The 21,716-nt window shown below is 41.9% G+C and overlaps 1 long non-coding RNA gene across 3 annotated transcripts in view; it reads right to left on the bottom strand.

Annotated features, from left to right (window-relative positions):
• Nucleotides 1–2,904: 2,904 nt before the first annotated feature.
• Nucleotides 2,905–21,716, bottom strand: part of LOC115292872 — a 35,851-nt gene continuing 17,039 nt past the window's right edge. The window contains exons 1-3 of one of the 3 annotated variants that reach the window (XR_003909189.1): nucleotides 13,350–13,371; nucleotides 12,506–12,580; nucleotides 2,905–3,114 (exon numbers count right to left, since the gene is read on the bottom strand). This is a non-coding gene — a long non-coding RNA (uncharacterized LOC115292872). Of the gene's footprint in view, nucleotides 3,115–12,505; nucleotides 12,581–12,870; nucleotides 13,277–13,349; nucleotides 13,372–21,716 lie in introns of those variants that run through there. The other 2 variants (XR_003909188.1, XR_003909187.1) reach the window with 2 other exon arrangements.

Here is a 21,716-nt window from a genome sequence, read left to right as displayed (position 1 = left end):
CTATCGATAGTTTTTTGAGGAGTCTCCACACTGTTTTCCAGAGTGGCTGCACCAGTTTACATTCCCACCAACAGTGTAGAAGGGTGCCCGTCTCTCCACACCCTCGCCAGCATCTATAGTCTTTTGATTTGTTCATTTTTGATTGGCTACTTTTAAATTAGAGCCGTATTTATATTCCTGCAAAGAGTGATTCCTCTCGATTCAAGAACAACATTGATTTATTTCCTCAGTGAATTCAATTGGGTAGCTTAAAATGTAGCCTAAGAAGGAAGCCTGGGTGGCTCAGTCAGTTAAGTGTCCGACTTCGGCTCAGGTCGTATCTCACGGTTTGTGGGTTCGAGCCTCACGGTATGTGGGTTCGAGCCCCACGTCAGGGCTCTGTGCTGACAGCTCAGAGCCTGGACCCTGCTTCAGATTCTGTGTGTCCCTCTCTCTCTGACCCTCCCCTGCTCACTCTGTCTCTCTCTGTTTTAAAAATAAACATTAACAAAATTATTTTTAAAAATGTAACCTAACAATGTCATTATGATTAAGGGAATGCCTGAGTTAAAAAAAAAAATAAAGACCATAAAACCCCAGAGTCTGTGATATTCAGTGATGAATTCACTCATTTAGTCATTCAACAAATATTTACTGAGCGTCTGCTGTAAGACAGGCATCTACTATACATGCTACAGACATCACTGTAAATAAAACAGCAAACTATATGAGATCTGCATTGATTCAAACCAAGTCCAGTCATTTAAGTGATCAGGAGAACAATGAATTTAATGTGACACAAACTGTGGTTAATCCTGTCCAAATGCTCTGTGAGGAATCACTGCATTTTGCATCTGCTGCATTTCTTCTCCAAATAAGATGCGGTGTGGGAGAAAGAATACAAGAGTCAGATCAGGAACCCTGTGTTCCACCCCTGGTGTCTCCGTGAGCTCACGGTGTGGCTGGTTGGGTCCCCTCCCTTTCTCTGAGTCCCAGTGTCTTCATCCACGAAATGAGTGTTTTCCAGTCCAAATGTCTACTTGTCTCGGACTCCTGTGGCTGTTTTGTTCAGCTGCTGACAGTCCGTGAGCCACCTCCTCTGTTCTGTGGGGCCCGAATCAGACGACTCTACCTTTTTTGTTACTCTTGTTCTGTATTTTATTTGAATTCATCAGCACATGTAGAACTTGAGATACTTCCTTTAGCAGTCTGGAGGGCCATCTTCTCTTGATGAATAACAAGATCTGGCCGCTCAGGAACACGTCCCTCATGACACAATGGCCCAAGGACCGAGAAGCTGTCACTCTCTTTAGATACCACCTGGGCTCCATCCAGAGTTTTCCTCGGTCTCCATTGCTTCCTGCTGCCTCCGGAGACAAATGCCGAGGATGCATTTTCCTGATTTGCAACATTTTCCACTCACATGTAACATGCCAGGCTCAGATGGAGGCACTGCCTTTGCAGTACCTCAGACCTGAGGATCTCCAAAAGGAAAATTCTAGAACCACAGCTCAAGATGTCTTCTTGAGGATTCTGAAGCTGGTTAGTAATAAAATTACCCACTCTTTCTGACTGTGCCACACATTGGGCCCTCATGGGGAGCTTTTTATTATTTATTTACTTATTTATTAAATATAATTTATTGTCAAGTTAGCTAACATACAGTGTATCCAGTGTGCTCTTGGCTTCGGAAGTAGATTCTCATGGTTTATAACTTATATGTAACACCCACTTGTTGCTCATGCCATCAGGTGCCCTCCTCAATGCCCATCACCCATTTCCCCTCCCTTTTGCCCCCTACTCTGTATTCAAGAGTCTCTTATCTTTTGCCTCCCTCTCTGTTTGAAACTATTTTTTCTATGGGGAGCTTTTTTAAAAGCACCAATTCCCCAGATCCTACGCCCAGAAATCCTGGTTCACCTGGCATTAGTATTTTTTTAGAGCTCCCGGGTGATTCTGCTGTGCAGCTGTACTATTTTGCTACTGCTTCTCATTAATCAAAGTGGCATAATGATCTTGCTGTCTTTGGTTCCTGGAGAAATCTCCACATTCATCATGTCCTAGATCCCAGAGTTCTAGGCTTACCATGAGGGCTGGCTCCCTGAGTGTGTGACGTGTACAGCCACACAACACTCCATGCTTAGAATGACCCTTTCCTTGGCTTAATGTTCTGTTGTCACCATCTTAAAATTCTTAATAATTTTAAACAAGGGACCTTGTACTTTCAGTTTGTTTTGGGCCCCAGAGATCACGTAGTTTGTCCTGCTTGCTACCATTCTGGGGCTGGACTTCCCCCAAAGGCTTAACTCTTGGCCTCTAGTATAGAATGCAGCACTAGCTTTTCTTTTTCTTCTTTTAAATTTTATTTATTTTTTAAAGTAATCTCTACACCCAGCCTGGGGCTCGAACTCACAACCCCAGAATCCAGAGTCACACACTCCACCGACTGAGCCGGCGAGGTGCCCCACCGCTGGCTCTTCTTATCATTCTGAAGTGATGCCGACCCTGAATAAGAAACTATTTCTTCCCTCTCTCCCTGTATTCTGGCCTTGGCACATAAAATAAACACATCTGTCCGGTTGGAAGAACATTCCCACTGCCTTGCTCATTCCTCCCAAGAGAGGAGGAGTAACTTATCTAATTTGCAAGATTAGAGAAAGGTCTTCAGGGCACCTGGACAGACCCCCACCCACACCCTCATACAATGACCTCCCTGCGCAGCATCCTTTGACCAGTTCCATACGGAAGCAGATTCTCCTCTCTAGCTGCTTTGCCTGCTTAAGACCAGTATTGTGGTAGCACAGGCTGCGAATGCTGATTCTGCCACACAAATGCCGTGTGACCTTGGGTACCCTCCTCAACCTCCCTGTGGCCCCATGTTCTCACCTATAAAATGGGGGTCATAATAACATCTACTTCAAAGACTTGTGAAAATTTAGTGGGTTTCTAATCTATATGGAGGGCTTAGACCACATATTAAGTGCTAAGCATGGGGTTATGAGCTGGGGGTAGGCGATCAGGGAGGGAAGGAACAGGAGACCAGTTGAGCTTCCGTTGCACACCAATCCGATGTTGCCAATCGGGTTGACATGCTGATTCCTGGCCCCTGGATCTATTTCTCATGTGGCTTAGACTCTGTAAGAGGAAAGTGCATGATTATCCTACAGCACAGGCCAGTTGTAGATCCGCATTTCGCCTCCTTTCCAATCCCACTCCCACTGGGCATATGTGTCATCACCAATCTCAGGAGGCTCTACTCTTTAAGCCCACAATCTGGAAATGCTACCTATTGGGCTTGCTTTTCTAGAGTTGGAAAAGCTATCTGCAATGGAAAGGAACTGGCAAGCCATGTTCCAGAAGAGAACATGAGGCAGAGAAACCCAAGGTTGCCCAGGTTGTCAGTGGCAAATGAAGAGTCGGTTGGGAGTGGAGATAATGGCCATGCTGCTGGGCACTGTGGGAAATTCTCCCACCTCATGTGTGCGGATGGAGCATGGCTCAGTGTGTGGCCATCCCTCTTCTTCCAACAATTACTGTGAAATGGTGACCTTCGGGGGATAAATCGTTCCATAATTCATGTGATGAATGTTGAAAGGGATTCATGAAGACCCCGGTTTAGCAATGTGAAATGAGGAAAGGAAAAGGGGCACAGAGAAAAAGAAAAAAGAACGGGCAGTTCTTCCTTTGTTTGAAATGATGCTTGCAAGTCCCAGCTGAGGGAGGCCTTGCACAGGCGTGTGGTGAGGAAGCAGGTCACACAGGGGTCTTCCCTCCAGGAAATAACTTTCAGCAGCATTGTTTTCTAATATGGAGGATAATGAACAACACTGTTGATCCAATTTGCTCTTTTTCTCAGTGTAGAACTTTCCCTGTGCTGTCAGCCCTTTGGATTTATTGATACTACAGGGAGTTTGGAGAAATATAGGCATTATTTTGGCTTTTGGGCTCTTTGTTTCAAAAGAAATGTTTGAATTGTCCTATTTGACAAAAAGGAAAAGAAAAAAAAATGAAAACAGCTTTGGCAGTCAGAATGGCTATTTCTTACACTGAAAGGAAGGAAGGGGAAAGATGAAGGAGTGAATAAAATAGGGTTTTCATTCTGTAGTTTTTCAATTAATGATATAGAACACCAGTGGTTTCGGTGGAAAAAGTATTACATAATAAACAAAAAACTCCAACCTAATAATGGAACAATCTTTGTTATTAGCTTGATAGCTTTGCCCTGTAAATATCATCTGAGCAGCTGGCCAGAGTAATATAGAATATATTAAAAAATATATATGTCCTTACCACTGATAGTACAGAACAACTCAGGTCAGGCTCCATTACTGAACACACCTAATATTGTTTTCTAAATTTTCAACACCTATTCAAATAGAAGCCTGAAAAGAAAAATTGCCTCTCACTCCAAAGCTTTAAAACACACAAAGAGGCACCATATTGCCACTTTAGGGACACATTTGTTCCCTGCTGTTACTATTTTATATGTCATTTCAGTCCTGCAGTTAGCTATAAAGCAAATCTTTTCTTTTTCCGGAGAGGAATAAGAGCTGCCTGAAGGGAAACAAGAATGGGAAGCATCCTTAAAATGACTGATTTACAATTGGCAAGGAGATACAATATGAAAATTATAGCTTTCTCATTTTGAACATGGGAGCCTCAGCTTTTACTCTGAAAGTACCCCCTAGAGGCTCTCTGTTGGCACAAGAGAGAGGCTATCATGTTTGGGTTTTCAGAAGATATGGGGAAAGAGTGAGGGGTGTGTGTGTGTGTGTGTGTGTGTGTGTGTGTGTGTGTTAAGTATGTCTGTATGTGTGTGTGTTATGTTTAAAATATGTGTATGGATTAGGGGTGGTGGCATGTGTAGTGGTGGTAAGGGAATGAATTCAGTAAGGGTTAGGTAGACTAAAAGAACTTCGGAGAAGTTAGCATATGCTACAATTCACTATGCCCCAGAGGTAGTCCGGTCTAAATATAAGCATGAGATTCAGATATCTTGAGTTGTAATCTCGACTCTGACAGTGACATATGATGTACCCTTGGGCAATTCCCCTAACTGTGTTTTGACCCTAACTTATCATCCGTAATAAGGAAAATAACACCCACAAAAGAGGGATGTTGTGGAAATGTATTTATGTTACCAGAGGTCACGGGGGACTATAGGTGAAAGGTTAGAGATAAGTCAAGGAATCTTTGCCTGTCAACAGTTCATATGTGGTTCATGTGTACTTCCCCATGGGTTTAACCTTCTCTTCACGACCCTTCCCAAATTCCCCTTGGGGGAAAGCCTAGTAAAGGAGACTCTGATTCCCCTCAAAGAATACAGAAAAAATTCACACAGCCAGATGTGATAAAAGACTTTCCAATATGGCCCCAATGACCCTCAACTCTTTGTATCCTCTCTTTTGTGTTGTTTTCTCCCACACTGAAACACAGCTAGCTTTTTTTACCCAGTGGAATATAGCAAAAGTGTGTGACTTCCAAGAGTAGGTTATAGAAGGCACTGAAGTTTCCACTTTGTCTCCTGGATTGCCTACTCTGAGGAAGCCCACTGTCATGTGGTTAGGATATTCAAGAAGCCCCAAGACGAGGCCCAAATGAGGAGAAACCAACTTGCCAGCAAGCTGAGTGAGCCACGTGGGGGATGCATCCTCTTGCCACAGTCAAGCCTTCAGATGACAGCAGCTCATGAGAAACCTGAGCTGACGTTGTCCAACTGAATGACTCATAAGATCCTGACCCCCAGAAGCTGCAACATAATTAACTGGTACTATTGTTTTAAGGCACTCAGCTATGGAGTTATAGATTATGCATCAATGCAACTGATAAAACCTACTGAAGATTGGGTTAGGGTGATCCTGGTGCCATTCTATTAAAAAATCTGCCTTCAAACTACTGTCAGCTTTGAGAGATGGGTTAGGATAGATATTGGGAGTGTTTTCAGAAGACCATGAATGCACTGATTCATTTACTTATTCATTTGTCCTTTAATTCACCAAATATTTATTAAGCATTCGCCGGATCCTAGACTCTGCAATAGCTAATGAGTAAGAGACACTTAAACATATTTTCTTAAGAGATCTCATCAATTTACTGGTAGAGACAAATAAATAAACAATCATAACATGATGTGGCAGAAAAATATGAGAGAATTACATAGAAGAAACTGCAAGAACCCTTGCTTGAGGGAGAAGTTAATTCTCTCTTGAAGAATCAGGAAGGACCGCTCTAAGGAAAGGACATCTGAAGACATTCCCAAAGGTCAGGGAGAAGTTACCGATGCGAAGTAGAGAAAAGGCAGGACGCTGCGGTATGAAGAAGAATGAACAGCAGGTACAAAGACAGATGGGGCTGCTGTGTGTGGATCAGAAAGCCCCAAGTGCTCTAACACTGGCTGCAGAGAAAGGGATCTGTTTCCCCTTGATTTACACCTTAGGTAAATGGCCCTTTTCGAACATAATTACCCTTCTCTATAAAGTCAAAGAAACATTCAACTACACAAACTCTAGGACTAGGACAAGCATCGAAACAAAAAACCTTCACTTCTGTATTTATTCTTTAATTCTTTCCTCCAGTTCTCTCCCCTCAGCTGAGACCCATGTGCTCTTCGTTCCCTTTCACAGCTTGGTAAAGAAGTCATTTATACCACAGGGAAGGTGCTTCGTGTAATATGGTCATTAATGAAATAACTAAGTTCCTTCAAGGTGACAGGTTAGCTCCTTCCAGAGGTTTCTCTGAGTCTTCCAAGAAAAATTAGGTTTCCTAGGGCCCCCAGATGACCTCACTCATGAGGGTTATCACAGAACCCACCAAACTGGATTATTACCCATTAGTTTATCTGTTGTTTCCCGAACTGGACTGAAAATCTAGTGTCTCAATCTTGAATGGCCCTCTATTATTCCAGTGTCTGGCGTACTGACCGATATGACAATAACCCCTTTATTTTCTCTCATGCTACCTTGATCGTCTCCTTTGCATTCTTCTTTATCATTATTTGAAAGCCTTCATGTATATATACTTCTTGGGGGGTTCATTTGTTCAATATTTCCCACCCCACCCATCCCACACATGGCAATTCAAGTTCTGTGGTGATTACAACCTTGTGTGCTTGCTCCTCATCACGTATAAAGCCTACCCCTGTGCCTGGGAATTAGTTGGCTCTCAAAAAACATATCTGGAATAAAGCAGCAATTTAATTCAATGATTGCTGTTGAATGAAAAAAAAAATCAATGTGGTTCTGCACTCCTGCACATTTATGAATCTTTCTTCTGCTTTCCTAGGAAATTAATCTTAGACACCAAAACCATGGATGCCATTTCTCAGTAAAATATAGTAAGTTTTAATTCGGTTTCATAAATTAGTTTTTAGTAGACTCATGATCTCTCAGCCCATTTTCTGAAAAAGCACACACAGAGCCACATAAATATGCAAAACCAAAGTCTGTATCTTTCCATGAATTAGAAAATTAGACATAATTGTATATTTTTAATAATCAATTACTATGTAAGTGTTGGATTAACACTTAACAAGATAGCGATAAAGTGGCAAGTGGGGGAGCAAAATGCCCCAGCATGTGTATAAGCCACTGTGTTTCCACACTATGTCTAATGAGCATAAATAATGCCTTTGACATGAATCTAACACTATTAGCCTTGGATTTCTTTCTGCAAGCTGGGGTGGTGAAAACAAAGCTGCAGGTTGTTTCCTTAAGAAGGAATGTGTTTGTTTGTGACTGGCAGCAAAATCGTGTCAGGGGACCTCATCAGACATCCCCTCCTCACACTGCTGATTGGCAGGTGGAGGTGACAAAACAAGCAGCAGACCTTCCTGAGGCACGGGGCAGGGGCAGAGACAGGGACCCAAGGAGCTGGTGTCTCAGAGCCTGGGGAAAGAGAGTCCTTCTGGAACAGGGGTGAAAGGTCGGCCTTTAGCTTCAAGGAACCCAACTCAAGAGTGACTAGCATTGCTTAAAAGAGAAATGCAGAAATGATTGAAGCATGAGCCTTGACCAAATGGAAGTCTTCCTGTCTTTCCGGAAGGCCTACCTTTCTCAAAGGCCACAGCTAAATGGGTGGGGGGAATAAAAGGAAATTCCAGGACACCCAAATATTCTGAGGCTGAATCGATGAAAAGCTGGAACTTAGTATTTCCTAAGATCTTCCCCAAAGTGGAAATTTGTACATGGGATCATTCCAATCCATGTAGAAAGGCCAATATCAAGTTATTTGCTTATTTATTTTGAATAAATTGCCTTCTCTAACCCTGTGGCTAGAAAAGTGATGTTCAGAGTTAGAGTCATAAAGCTATAGGATACAGAAAGCAGTGGCTGAATTGGTGGCTAGAAACTTGGTTCTATGGTTTTAAAATGAAGATGAGAAGAACCAAATTATAATCTTATATGTTACAAAGAGATAAGGAAGAATAAAGCTTTAACTGGATGGCATCACAGTACGTCATCACCGGCACAAACAATGCCGGGGGTCTTTTCACTAAAGAGGGGGAAGAGTTGCCTTTCCTGTGTTCACAGAATTGGACCATTAGATAAAACTCTTAATCCACTCATACTAGAATGGAGGATAGGAATCCAGAAAAGTCCTTCTGATTTTAAGTTTCCTAGAGTTTTAAAGCTTTCCCCATCATTTTATAAATACAACGTATTAATTTTTGACATAGAGAAGAGTTAAGATTTCTCCTAAAACAGGCATTTCCCAACATTACAGTAGTATGGAGGAGGGGAAAAAAACCACTTGGGTTAGGTAACGCTGTGGCATAGCTTTCAGAGATGACACCATTGTTTCAAGTTTAAGGTTTCCATTTGGTTCTTCATTATTTAGCATACTGTGGTGGTGAATTTTATTGGTCAACTTGGCTAGACTCTGGTGACCAGTTGTTTTAGTCAAGCACCAGTCTAGGTGTTGCTGGCAAGATATTTATTTTATTTTATTTTTAATTTTTTTATTATAATTTGTTAATGTTTATTTATTGATTTAACATTTATCCATTATTGAGAGACAGAGAGACAGAGCGTGATCAGGGAAGGGCAGAGGGAGAGAGAGAGGGAGACACAGAACCTGAAGCAGCCTCTAGACTCTGAGCAGTCAGCACAGAGCCTGATGCAGGGCCTGAACCCACAAACTGTGAGATCATGACCTGAGCTGAAGTTGGAGGCTGAACCGACGGAGCCACCCAGGTGTCCCTGTTTATTCTTTTCTTTGAGAGAGGGAGAGGGGGGCGGGGAGAAAGAGAGAGAGAGGGAGGAAGAATGAGTGGGGGAGAGGCAGAGAGAGAGGGAGACACAGAATCCAAAGCAGGCTCCAGGCTTTGAGCTGTCAGAACAGACCCCTATGCGAGGCTTGAACCCACAAACTGTGAGATCATGACCTGAGCTGGAAGTCAGATGCTTAACTGATTGAGGACCCAGTTTCCCTGAAAGCTATATTTTTTTAGATGTTAAGAATATTTAAATCAACAGACTTTCGGCAAAGCAGATTACCCTCCACCATATATGGGGGCCTCATCCAATCAGTTGAAGGCCTTAAGAGAAAAGACTGAGGTCTCCTGAAAAAGAAAGAATTCTGCCTGGAGATTGCCTTTGGAGTCAAGATGGAAACAGCAACTCCCACTGGAATTTCCAGTCTGTCAGCCTGCCATGTAGATTTCAGACTTGCCAGCTCCCATAATCACATGAAACAAATCCTGAAAATCTCTATATATGAGAGAAAGAGTGTGTCTGCCTCTCGGAAGACCACTGCCTAATGTACTTAGTAACCAACATCCGTGCTAACCTCAGCTAATTAATTCTCGGCCTTTCTAATGTTAGGTTCTCTAAACTGTTTAAACAGAGCTTTCAAACAAAAGGCTGAGGCTGAAGTACCACGTGAACAATGGTGCACCCTTTGCCAAATCTAAGTCTGAGATTCAATAGCCTGAAATTCATTGACTTTCCTTTAAAGTAGGACATTCAGAACAGCTTTTCTAATGGATTAAAATAAGTATCACCAAAGTTCATTTAATTTGTTTTGCTCTTAACCAACTTCATAAACTAAGATGTGTAGGATAATCTTGAACTTATGAAACCAGCTGAAGTATATCATTTAGCAGAGAAACGCTATCTTTTTTATTGTCTTGCATTTACATTCATATCCAGATATATATTTGCTGAAACTAGGGTAATTCCCTTTTAGCCAGGGAAAACATCTGAAATATTTGCTTTAAAAAATTGGTTGATTCTACCCACAGGCCCAGCAGGGTCTCCTATACTTGTGGGGCCTGTAGGAAAAGTATTTTGACAAGTGAAATATCAAGATCTGGTTTGTTTCTCTTTTCAACCCCAGTATGAATCATATATTCTCAAAGCAGTGTTCTGAAATGGGTGACTCACGAACTACGTATATCTGGGGCACCTGGGTGGTTCAGTCAGTCAGAGCGTGACTTCGACTAAGGTCATGATCTCGCAGTTTATGGGTTCGAGGCCTGCCTTGGGCTCTGTGCTGACAGCTGGGAGCCTGGAGCCTTCTTCAGATTCTGTGTCTCCCCCCCCCCTCTCTGTTCCTCCCCGACTCACACTGTGTTTGTCTCTCTCTCAAAAATAAATAAACTTTTAAAAATGGGGGAAAAAAGAAACTACCTGTATTAGAAATATGAAGACACTTCTTTAAAATGCAAGTTTAGGATGATGGGACCTGAACCGGCATTTTCTACAAGTGGCCAAGGTGATTCAGTGAACGTGAAGTCTGAGGACAGCTAAGCTAAAAAGATGAATGGTTGGTCTAAATATTTCTGTGGGATAGAGATATTTCTTTGTTCTATCTGAAGAAAATCTAATTGGAGATTGAAATAGTATAGAAATCCAGGTTTCTTCAGGAGTTGTTGGGGGAACTTCTAACTAATGGTTTTCTAGAAATCCCAGTGTTTAGAATTTCTGTGACACCAGAACTGAATTAAATTCTCTCACCAAATCATAGGACTTGCTCTTTGGAGAGACAAACGGTGCCCTATTAATGAACATAGAATGTGTGCAGGGAGCTACAAGTTCAAAGATTTTCAACAGAACCGGATATAAAATCCATAGATGATATAACCCAAATGAATACATGATGTCTTAAAAATTAATAAAAGGTCCTAATCTTAGTAGGAATAAAAGTAAATATAAATTCAAATGGATTGGGGAGCCTGGATGGTTCAGTCACTTAAGTATCTGTCTTCAGCTCAGGTCATGATCTCACGGTTCATGAGTTCAAGCCCCATATCAGGCTCTTTGCGGTCAGTGCGGAGCCGCTGTCTCCCTCTCTATTGGCCCCTCCCCATCTCAATAAATAAACACTAAAAAAATAAAATTAATTAATTAAAATGGATTTTCACCATTAAAATAATGGCCCTGTGAATTACAATAGTTGTATACCTGGAAAAACAGGTGTATGTTACAATAATTATAAAATGCTGTTAATACAGCAAATGCGGTTAAAGTTTTTGGTTCAGACAATTATCAAGAGATTTTTCATCCAAAGGAATGCCCAGGAAAGCATTCAAAAGTTATGTGGGGTGTAGTATGGCTGTTCATTGTGGAGGCATTTCTCATAGTGCAAGAAATCCCAAGGAAACTAGCCCCTGACCAGGAAGTGCCAGGCCGCATCATTATAGGAATGTTGAGAAGGTCCTGTATTCTTGGATATCTGCGATGCTGTCCTTTCCTTATAACGTCCCTTTCTTCAGGTCCCATAAGAGTAGACACTCTTCAGCAGAAAAGGAACCTCAAAGTCCGTTTTACCCATTTAGTGCTTGAATCTCTTCTGCAACATCTCCACCAAGTGGTTGTCTAACCAACTGCCCTAAATTTGCCTATTCACATATCATCACGTTATTTAAATAGTCCAATCCCCTTCTTTCCTTGCATCCCTGAAAAATGTGTGACAGTAAAGGTGGACGTTCGATCTACACAAATCCGTACCAGCAGTTAATAACATCTGTGCTGTCGATATTACACGTGGTTTGGGTGAAAAGTCAGTCATCAAAGTCTTGAAACAATTCTGGACCTGCTTGAACGCATCGCCTAAAGTTCTTACTATTTGCCTAAGGGGCGTGGAATCTCGGGTTTGATGAGCTAATTCGTACGGTTCCTTCTATTTTCGTAAATGCAAATCTATAAAAAATTAAAAGATGAGCTATATATCACCTAAAAACATCTTGCAGTCCACACTTTGGGTAACGCTGGTCTATTCTATCATCCAACATTTATGACGTGGTTTTTACATCACCTTCCAGAATCTCACTCAAGCGTTAACTGGAAGGTCTGTATACGCACTGTTATGTCTGCTTCAGACGTGTTAAGACAGAGCCCATGTCCACACTGGAGCCTGAAGTCCTGCCCCTCCTCGTAGGGGGAGTTGGTGCGTCCAACCTCCCCTCAATAACCTCTTACCGCCTGAACCTCTCGAGTCATGAGGAGACAATATCTCCTCTCTAGGCGTGTTTGCTAGAGTTTTAGCCTTTCCACGGATCTCTCCTCTAGAAACCACGAGCACTTACCTCTGATCAGCTCTTCTCATGAGGAACATGGACTCTCTTTGACCTCTGGGTTCTGGGAACCTTCAGCGCTTTGCCCTGTCACAAGGAAAGCGATAGAGAAACATGACCTGACTTGCCACATGCAGAATGTACTACCTAGCTTTTTGCTTATCCCTGAGGCTGTAGTCGGACTGCTTGGAGAGGAGTGAAAATACAGGATTCCTTTAAGATTCGTGGCCTTTCCACACCATCAGTAAGAGTTAAGGTTAAGAGAAACATACTCTTCCAGGTATTTCCCAGGCTTGAGATTAGAGTTCATAAGCTTTCCAGTGATTATCAGTTCTGAGGGTCTAAAAGAAGTGGGAGTGGCCAGTTTAAGAACACACCTCTCCTTAATGCTTCCACTATTAGTCAGAAGAGATCCCTTTGCTGGGTAATCCTGCTGGGGAAGTGTCTCAGTCCCAGCGAGCTGCTCTGACAGAACACTGTAGTCTGGGGTGGTTTATGAACAACAGGAATTTATGGCTCGTCGTTCTGGAGGCTGGGAAGTCTGAGATTAAGACACCAGCAGATTCTGTATCTGGTGAGGCCCGACTTCCTCCCAGATGGCCATCTTCTTGCTGTAACCTCAGATGGAAGAAGGGGTTGGGGAGACCTCTGAGGTCTCTTTTAGGAGGGCGCTCATCCCATTTATGAGGCTTTTCTCTCATGATCTAATCACTTCCCAAAGGCCCACTTCCAAAACTATCATTTTGACGGCTAGGATTTCAACCTATGAAATGAGGGGACACATTCAATCCGTAGCAAGGAGGTACGATCCCATACCCAAGGAAGACCCTTCCCAGATTCTCCAAGAAACACTCACCACCTGTCCCCAATGATCACAGTTGCTTCTGTCACAATCAAGCATTCTGTATCACCAGGCAACATGGATCAATGCTTATTGTAGATGCATAACAAAAAGGCTAGTTGCTGCTCCAGGAAAACCAAGAAAGGAAGACGATGGAGAAAATGTTTTCCCCCAAATTACTTGTTAGGAATTGGTTGTCCCTGAAGACACTGAAGTAAAGGAATAAAGACCCCAAATGCTACAGAGGGAAGAATCCAGAACTCTGGATGGGCACTCTAGTAAAGAGTGGATGGATGGCAGCAAGATGGAGAGAAAAGAAGATGAGTGTCATATGTGTTTCCAATAGTGTGGCCGCTCACAATCAGCCCTCCCCAAAATGATGTGTACATTTCTCTGACACTCACGAAATGCCTGTTTTACAGGGATCTCCTAAGGAAATCGTCAGGGCATCTGACCTTTGCCCTGATGTGACAGAGGTAAAATAGAGGCAATACCTATGGGCTCAGGAGTCAGAGGCATAAGTAGACTCAGGGACTGCAATGAGAATTCTTACCTTAACAGCACTTAAAATCTAGAGAAGGAGGAAAGGTATATAATCACAAGCCTAAAGGCATAATGAAATATCTAAGTGTCAAATTAGTGGTGGTAAAATTAGAGGAGCTCAGGTGGTATTTGTAAAAATAGAGAAAAACATGGCAACATGAACCTGCCCTTAGGATTAATTTTTTACTTTGGGAGTCAATGGCCCTACAAAAGAACATTGGCAGGATGAAGGATAGAGCCTAGAGTGATTATTAGAACAAATTCTATGACTAAAAATATTTCATGTTCAAATCACCCTTCTGAACGTTACTTGATTTTAAATTTAAATATCTATATGCTCAAAAACAAGGAATATCTATATATTCACCACAAACACTTTGACAGCAATCCACAGTAAGTTTCAAAGAAGGAATTCTTTAGCAGAAAGGTGGAATATTCCCATCTCTTGAGGATTTTAATACATCGAAAATTTTGGCAAAATGCCTTACCACGTTTATAAAATTGTGGCATATTTTAAGTGCTTATGCATTACAACTCTACGCCATTTTTAACTCTAACGCACAAGTAGTAATAGCCAATGCTTATTGTCTCTAGTGCCTAAAAGATATATTTTCACTGCACCCTGAACAATTCCATAAGGTACCTGCAATTCTTATCCCCATCACACAGGTAAGGGTGATGTGTCACAGAAAGGTTCTGTGAGCTGCCTAAAGTCATACAGTGTTAAGAGGGGAGGCCAGAATTGGAAAGCAGGCAGTCTGACTCTAAAATCCACACTTTTGGGGCACCCGGGTGGCTCAGTCGGTTAAGCATCCAACTAGGGCTCAGGTCATGATTTCATGGTTCACAAGTTCAAGCTCTGCATCAGGCTCTGTGCCGAGAGCTCAGAGCCTAGAGCCTTCTTTGGATCTGTCTCTGCCTCTCTCTCTGCCCCTCTCCTGCTCGCACTTAGTTTTTCTCTCTCTCAAAAATAAATTAAAATGTTTTTGAAAAATAAAAAGTAAATAAACCCCACACTTTTATCATCTGCACCATAAAATTATCTGAGTATCTTCATTTGGAGAAAATGTCAAAGTTTAAATTTAAGATCTTTCTGGAATGTGACACACACACCCCCCCCGCCACTCCCACACACTCTCTGTGATAGGTCTTGAAGAGATGTGAAGCCAACGACTTAAATATCTGTGCATGTCTGTAATAATTTTCTTCTTATAGTTGGGAAGAGGAGTTGGGGATCAACCCCTGAGTGGAGAAAAGACACTGAGGAAAAGGTCCCCATATCCAGAGAGCAACAGCTAGTGCCTCAATTTCTGTCTGAGTCCTCTCTTCAGGCATCAAATTCCAGATCCGCATAAGGAGAGAATGAAATCACACTGACTATGTTTTGCAGCTCTGCATAAGTGACCGCAAGTGCAAAGGGACAGTGTTTCTAATAATTAAGTCTCAAAAATTAACTCCCTAGGAAGATAAATGAAGACAGTACATTCTTCTCAGTGATTATTTTAGTCTGCTTGTTGATTCAGCAAGATTAGTAGAGATTAATTTACATTCTTATGAAAAGTGGGACACATAGAGATGGAAATGCCTCATAGGAAAAAAAAAAGGCAAATATAGGTCATGGTTCAAGATCTCAGCCAAATGGGCCAAAATATAGTTTATTTATGTCTGTTAACTCCCTATCACTTAGCATCTGACCTTCGCACGGCAGGCTTAGAATCTGGGCTTTCGTCCAGTTTCTGCCACTCACTAGCACCATAACCCTTAAAAAGGCATTTGACCTCTCTGAGTTTCATTTTTCTTACTATTAAAATGGGGATCATGACCATGTTGGGGGTTCTCATGGATACTATACGTGCAGAAGTCCTCTGAGGACTCCACAGGCCACAAATGATGTAACCTTGTTTCTTTCATCATTTATGTGAACAAGGGGAACCATCTTCTTCTTACTAATATTTCTTCCACCTGAATAATTCAGTTCAGGTGACGAATTTTACAAACAGCTCAAGCCAAGAGCTGAGGATCAGGATCACCTGGTTCTTATTGCCACAGCCTTTCCAAAACAAAATTGTTAGACCCAGTGGTTCTATGCTTAAAGCAGGACCCCTCTAGCTTCTTTCCATCATCTGAATGAAAATGAGTTCACTAATTGGAAAACAGAACTGAGTCTATTCCTGGCTAACCAAATTAATCCTTCTCCAGTGACTAAGAAGAATTACTAGACCTAATGACGGAGAACATTAAATGGCACAAGCTCTTCTCAAAATGTTCGTAAAACAAGCTCAATGTTTGCTTTGAAAGGCAAAGATGTTATTCGGTGATGGCAATATGGGAAACCAAGATAGAACTGAAATAGTATGTTAACCAAGCACAAACTCTGGCTTCTAGCACTACAAGGAAGCATGCCAAGAGGGCGAAGACATGTTGCTCAATGTGCAAGGAAGAAACCATCCCAGAGGAGTAGGGGTAAAGGCCTGTCTGAAAATAGATGATTTCTAGTCCCTTAGGCTCACATGCAGTACATAGAGAGCCACCTGGCCTTCTTGGAACTTTTTTAAAATAAAAGTCAATTGACAATTGACAATGTAAAGCATAAGAAAGTTCAGTGGAAAGATTCTGTACCATATAATTACTTGAACATTAAAAAAAAATACTGGTTTGGAAAAGAATATTCTTTTTAATATCTTTTTAATATCTGTGCATTCATCTCCACTGCTCCTAAATTCTTATTTTTCTTCCATCATATCCCCATGTCTTTCCCTCTTTCCTTTTTTTCTTTTTTTTTGAGAGAGCATGCATGCACAAGCAGTGGAAGGTCAGAGGGGGAGAGGGGAAGAGAGAGAGAGAGAGAGAGAGAGAGAGAGAGAGAGAGAGAATCTTAAGCAAGCTCCATGCTCAGCACAGAGCCCAACATGGGGCTTGATCCCACGACCCTGGGACCGTGACCTGAGCCAAAATCAAGAGTCGGACATTCAACCAACTGAGCCACCCAGGCGCTCCTTCCAATTTTATTCTAAAGTCTTTCTCCAAAAAAGTTTCTTATGGTGTTAAACAACTTTCTAATGAAAGTTCCTTCATAGTTGATGGATATAAGCATTTAAGCATGTGTGTTTATTAATTAATATTATAACAAAATCAATGTACAATTTAAAAAATAGAAACAACTGTCTCTAATTCCATGTCATCACTCCAATTATTATGTTCCAAACCATGTATTGATTTATAAATAGCTATAAGCTAGTTTAAGTACAATTTGGGGTTCCATATTATATTCTATATTAGAAATATTTTATGTTAGGTTTCTCCCAACAAAGTTTGCTGTTAATCACATCTTAGGCACAAAGGAGCTTAACCAGAGTTTTGGAATATTTAGGATACTTTCCTCTGCTAAAGATACTATTTGAAGAACTAGAACAACATTAATAATAATGACCATGATGACAGTGGCTCAGTGAGTGCTGCCACAGGTAGTTATGGAGCTTGAAAGCAACACAGCGTGGGGTGCCTGGGTGGCTCAGCCGGTTAAGATCCAACTTCAGCTCAGGTCATGATCTCACGGTTCGTGGGTTCAGGCCCCACGTCGGGCTCTGTGCTGACAACTAGCTCAGAGCCTGGAGCCTGTCTTCAGAGTCTGTATCTCCCTCTCTCTCTGACCCTGCCCTGCTCATGCTGTCTCTCTCTGTCTCTCAAAAATAAATAAAAAACATTAAAAAAATTAAAAAAAATAAGAAAGCAACACAGCTCTAGAGGCCACTGCTGTATTTTTCTCACCACGAGATACTGGCTTTTCTTATGCCAGTTTCCAACAGATAGCAGGGGACTCTATGTGTCAGGACTGGCTTTCCCTAACTCATAGGATTAGGCTAATGGTGAGCTGTTCCTGTTATCCAATGTACCATGTGTCAGGTTCTGTTCACTGAGCTTTTCCCACACAGCCTCATGGAACCCTCTCGAGAATCCTGTGAGCATAGAAATTATTGTTGTTAACCATGTTGGACAGATTAGGAACTAAAACCTTAGTTCATTCAGTTAACGAGTGACTTAGGGGGAGACTTAGTCTAAGTTCTTTCAGATTCTAGAGTCTAAGTCCAACCACCTGTAAATTCTATGTCTGACTTCCAATGAATTCAGTGAATTCAAAGAAACCTGCATTGCCACACATTACCTACATGCCAAAGAGTGACTTGTCTTCTTGCAGATTCCTTCTTTGAGGATACAACATAGGGTCAGAGTAGTATCATTTTTTGAGCCCTATACATTGACTTAATCATCAATAATGTAGTTCAGTGCCACTACATCTTTGCATCCTTCATTCAAAAAATATTTACTGATCAACTCCTGTGTTCCAAACACCGTTCCAGGATTTGGAGAAAGAATAGTGGGCAAATAAACCACTTTGTGTTTTGCAAAAACTTAAAATTAAGTGGATGCTAACAAATCACCATTGTATGCTAGGATTCTCACGCCTGTTTTCCATTTGGAGCTTCATAAAACGTTAACCTCACCATTTAGCTTTACATGTTTAGTAAGTTGTAATGATAAATGTGGATGCCAGTGACCTCTAGCCACTGTTGCTCTGGTGTGTATGGGAAAGTGGCAGAAGTGAAGCAGAAAAGGCAAAAAGTGGTTAGGAATTTTTTTTCCCCTTATGAACATTCTTACAACACTTTATTTATACAGTATATATCATCATGCTTTATGATTTAGTTACTTCTTTCAGCGTCATATCTAGAATTTTTCAGGCAGAAATCATATTACACATAACTTAAAAAATATGGTTCTTTGTGAACTCGATAAATATCTGTTCAAAGAAAACACTATATGAATGACCAGTAATATCAAAGAACAGAAAATAGAAGAATGAGTGATTTGTTGCATACACACACACACACGTACACGCACGCACACACACACACACAGACTTTTTTGGATGCCCAAGTCTCTTTTTTTTTTTTTTATTTCAGAGAGAGAAAGAGCGTGCACATGTGTGTAAGCAGGGGAGAGGGGGAGGAGGAGGGGGAGGGGGAGAGGGAACCTCACGCAGGCTCCACATTCAGCACAGAGCCTGAGACAGAGCTGGACCCCATTACCCTGGAATCAAGACCTGAGTCCAATCTGTTAGAAACAGATTAGAAGTTCCCTGCTATGTTGCTGCCGTCAGTTTTGAAAAATGGGTTCCTAAGGTGTTCGTATAGAGGAGAAGTCATAATTTTAAGTTGCTTAATACGAGAACTGTTAGATATAGTGGATACACTGTAACAAGACTCGTAGAAGGGAGTTCAGTGTTAGCAAATGCTCTCCTGAAAATGAAATTTGAGTTCAAGGTGGTCATACACTCATGCCATGGGAGGAGGCATCCTGCCTGTTTCAAGTAACAGTCTCTTGAGTTTTACTTGAATTGAGAATTACTTGAATACATCAATTTACTTCCTATACATAACCCGGAGGGATGTCTTCATATGACCCCAGACATGTCCTATGTAAGACAAGTTGTACACACACAGGAAAGGTCATAGCAGCCATGTATATCAACTAACAGCCCCACCTAAAAAAAAACCCAAATGTCCATCCACTGCAAAATAGGAAATGAATTGGTGTATGTATCTTCACAAAAGGGAATGTTTTACAGTAACAACAATAAACAAGCAACAACATGAGTATCATGATCATAATACGTGCGCAAAAGGCACCAGATATAAAAGTACATATTGTGCAATTTTATTTACATAAAATACAAAACCAGGCTAATAATCTGGGCTTAGATGTCAGGCAGGTGATTGCCTGGGGAGGCTGCTTACTGGGAGGGGGTCTGAGGAAGCTTCTGGGGCTAGTTCTTGATCTAAGGGCTGGTCATATATGGGTAATTGTGTAAAAATGATTAGGGTGCACACTCATAATCTGTTCACATTTCTGAAGGTATGTTATATACCAGTGTACCATTTACTCCTAGAAAAAATATCTAATTACATTTCTCCTCAAATTCTGTGGTTGTGCGTAGGGTAGGGGCATTTTTGCTGGTTATCTTCACTGATTCATAGTCTTCTACAGAGAAAAGCTACAGAGAGTTTATACAGAAAATACATGACAATTTCCAAATGCAAAGATTATGCCTTTTATCTACTTTCAGTCTATTATTTACTTTGAATGTGTTTTCCAATAATGGCCCTATATTTGTGCTGATTCATCCTCTTGACCCTGCCAGATACTCTGCAGAAAGACAGAACAGAGAGAAGAATCTATAACTCCTCTAGGTCAGTGGTTCCAATGAAGTCTGTAAAAGAATGGACAAGGACTTGGTTCTCCGAGAGTCACCTCTGTCAGCCCTGTCCCAGTCAGCTGTTGTGACCAACTGCTCCTTCCAGGTCAGGAGACCGTCGTCGCGGGGAGCGTGTTGATAGTAAATGTCTGTCACTGTGACTGGACTAACAGGCCGTTGAGTCAAGAGAACTATTGTAGGTAAAAATAGGGAGGTTGGTGTGGGGATTGAGGTAAGGAGCTTTTGAAAGATCAATATTGGAAAACGGCCTCGGGGGCAAACAATGTGAGTTCTGCCCCCAGGTCTCCACTGACCCTTTTTTACTATTTTGGGTCACCCTCCCCCCCCCCCCCAGTCTGTCAGTGGGCTCTCCCATCTAACAGCCAGCACCTACAGTTCTTTCTGAGACGATTTTGGGGGCTACCAGAGCTGCCTCACCAGCTTTTGCAGAGAGCTGGAAGTCTAGAAATCTATGTCTCCCCACGGCAGCCCTTGATGACAGAGCCAGGCTCCCGAGGCAGGACCAGAACAGGGGAAAGGCTAGGGAAGAATACAATCTAAGGAGGCACCAAAAACTCAGTCATCAAAATAAATATTTCAATGCAATATTTAAAAAAAAATCAGAATGAACATAAAAATTCATGATGATCAAAATATCACAATTTATAGACTGGAACAATATTGCTGAACTTTCTTGTTGCCTCAGGTTCTAGCATGATTACACTCGGCACTCCTCTGAGGTGTGACGTGCTCCAGGACTCCCCTCTAGGTGTTTCCCTCCCAACTTGGGCCCTAAGGCATTGGGAGAAGGGCTCCTGTGTCCTTTATATTGGGGGAGGGGTTCTTTGACCTCACAGGATTTCATCTCCCCCCACCCCTCCATCCATCTTGGTTTTCCATCCCCACAGTCTCCAAAGGGTCTCCTACAAGTGTCGCCTTCCTAGGACTGGCTTCTGAGGCCCAACTCACACCCAGCCCTTTTCCTTACGTCAAGGAAGGATCCACCAAGAGGCAAGAGTTTTTCTTTACCGCTATACTTCCTGTGTCTTTCTTTTTTGATAGTGATGGTTTCAGTTCAGTCTCTTCTTTCTTTCACACAGTAGGACCCCCCCCACCTCGCCTTCTCACCCAGCTGGAGGAAAAGGTTTGGTTTCTCTGCCCTCGGGTCATGTGGAGTTTGTTCCACCAAAGGCATTAGATTTACATAATCTTATTTCTCTTGTTGGTCTCTAAAATTCAAGGACATTTGGAAAGATTTGGAGTTAGTCAGCTGCTGTTATCTTGGGCCCCAAAAAGTCCCCCTCCAAATTTTGACCCCTCATGGAGAGTGCTATTCAGAGCCCTGTTCTTGGAAGCTGCCTTATTTTGACCTTTTCTCCAAATGCTTTCTCCCGTCCTGAGGCTGACAACACCACAAGCGAAAACCGTGACACAACGAAAAGTGCCTTAGACCTTAACATTGAAAGTATAATATCCCTTTCCGAGAAAATAATAACCTGCCCTAAAATTATTTTACAATTCACGAAGCTCCACTGTGAAAATCACAACCCTGTCACATAACAGCTCTAACGACACATGTAAACAAC

Source organism: Suricata suricatta, chromosome 5 (assembly GCF_006229205.1).
Source record: "Suricata suricatta isolate VVHF042 chromosome 5, meerkat_22Aug2017_6uvM2_HiC, whole genome shotgun sequence".
Classification (NCBI taxonomy): domain Eukaryota; kingdom Metazoa; phylum Chordata; class Mammalia; order Carnivora; family Herpestidae; genus Suricata; species Suricata suricatta.
This window is presented reverse-complemented; position numbering and strand designations above follow the sequence as displayed.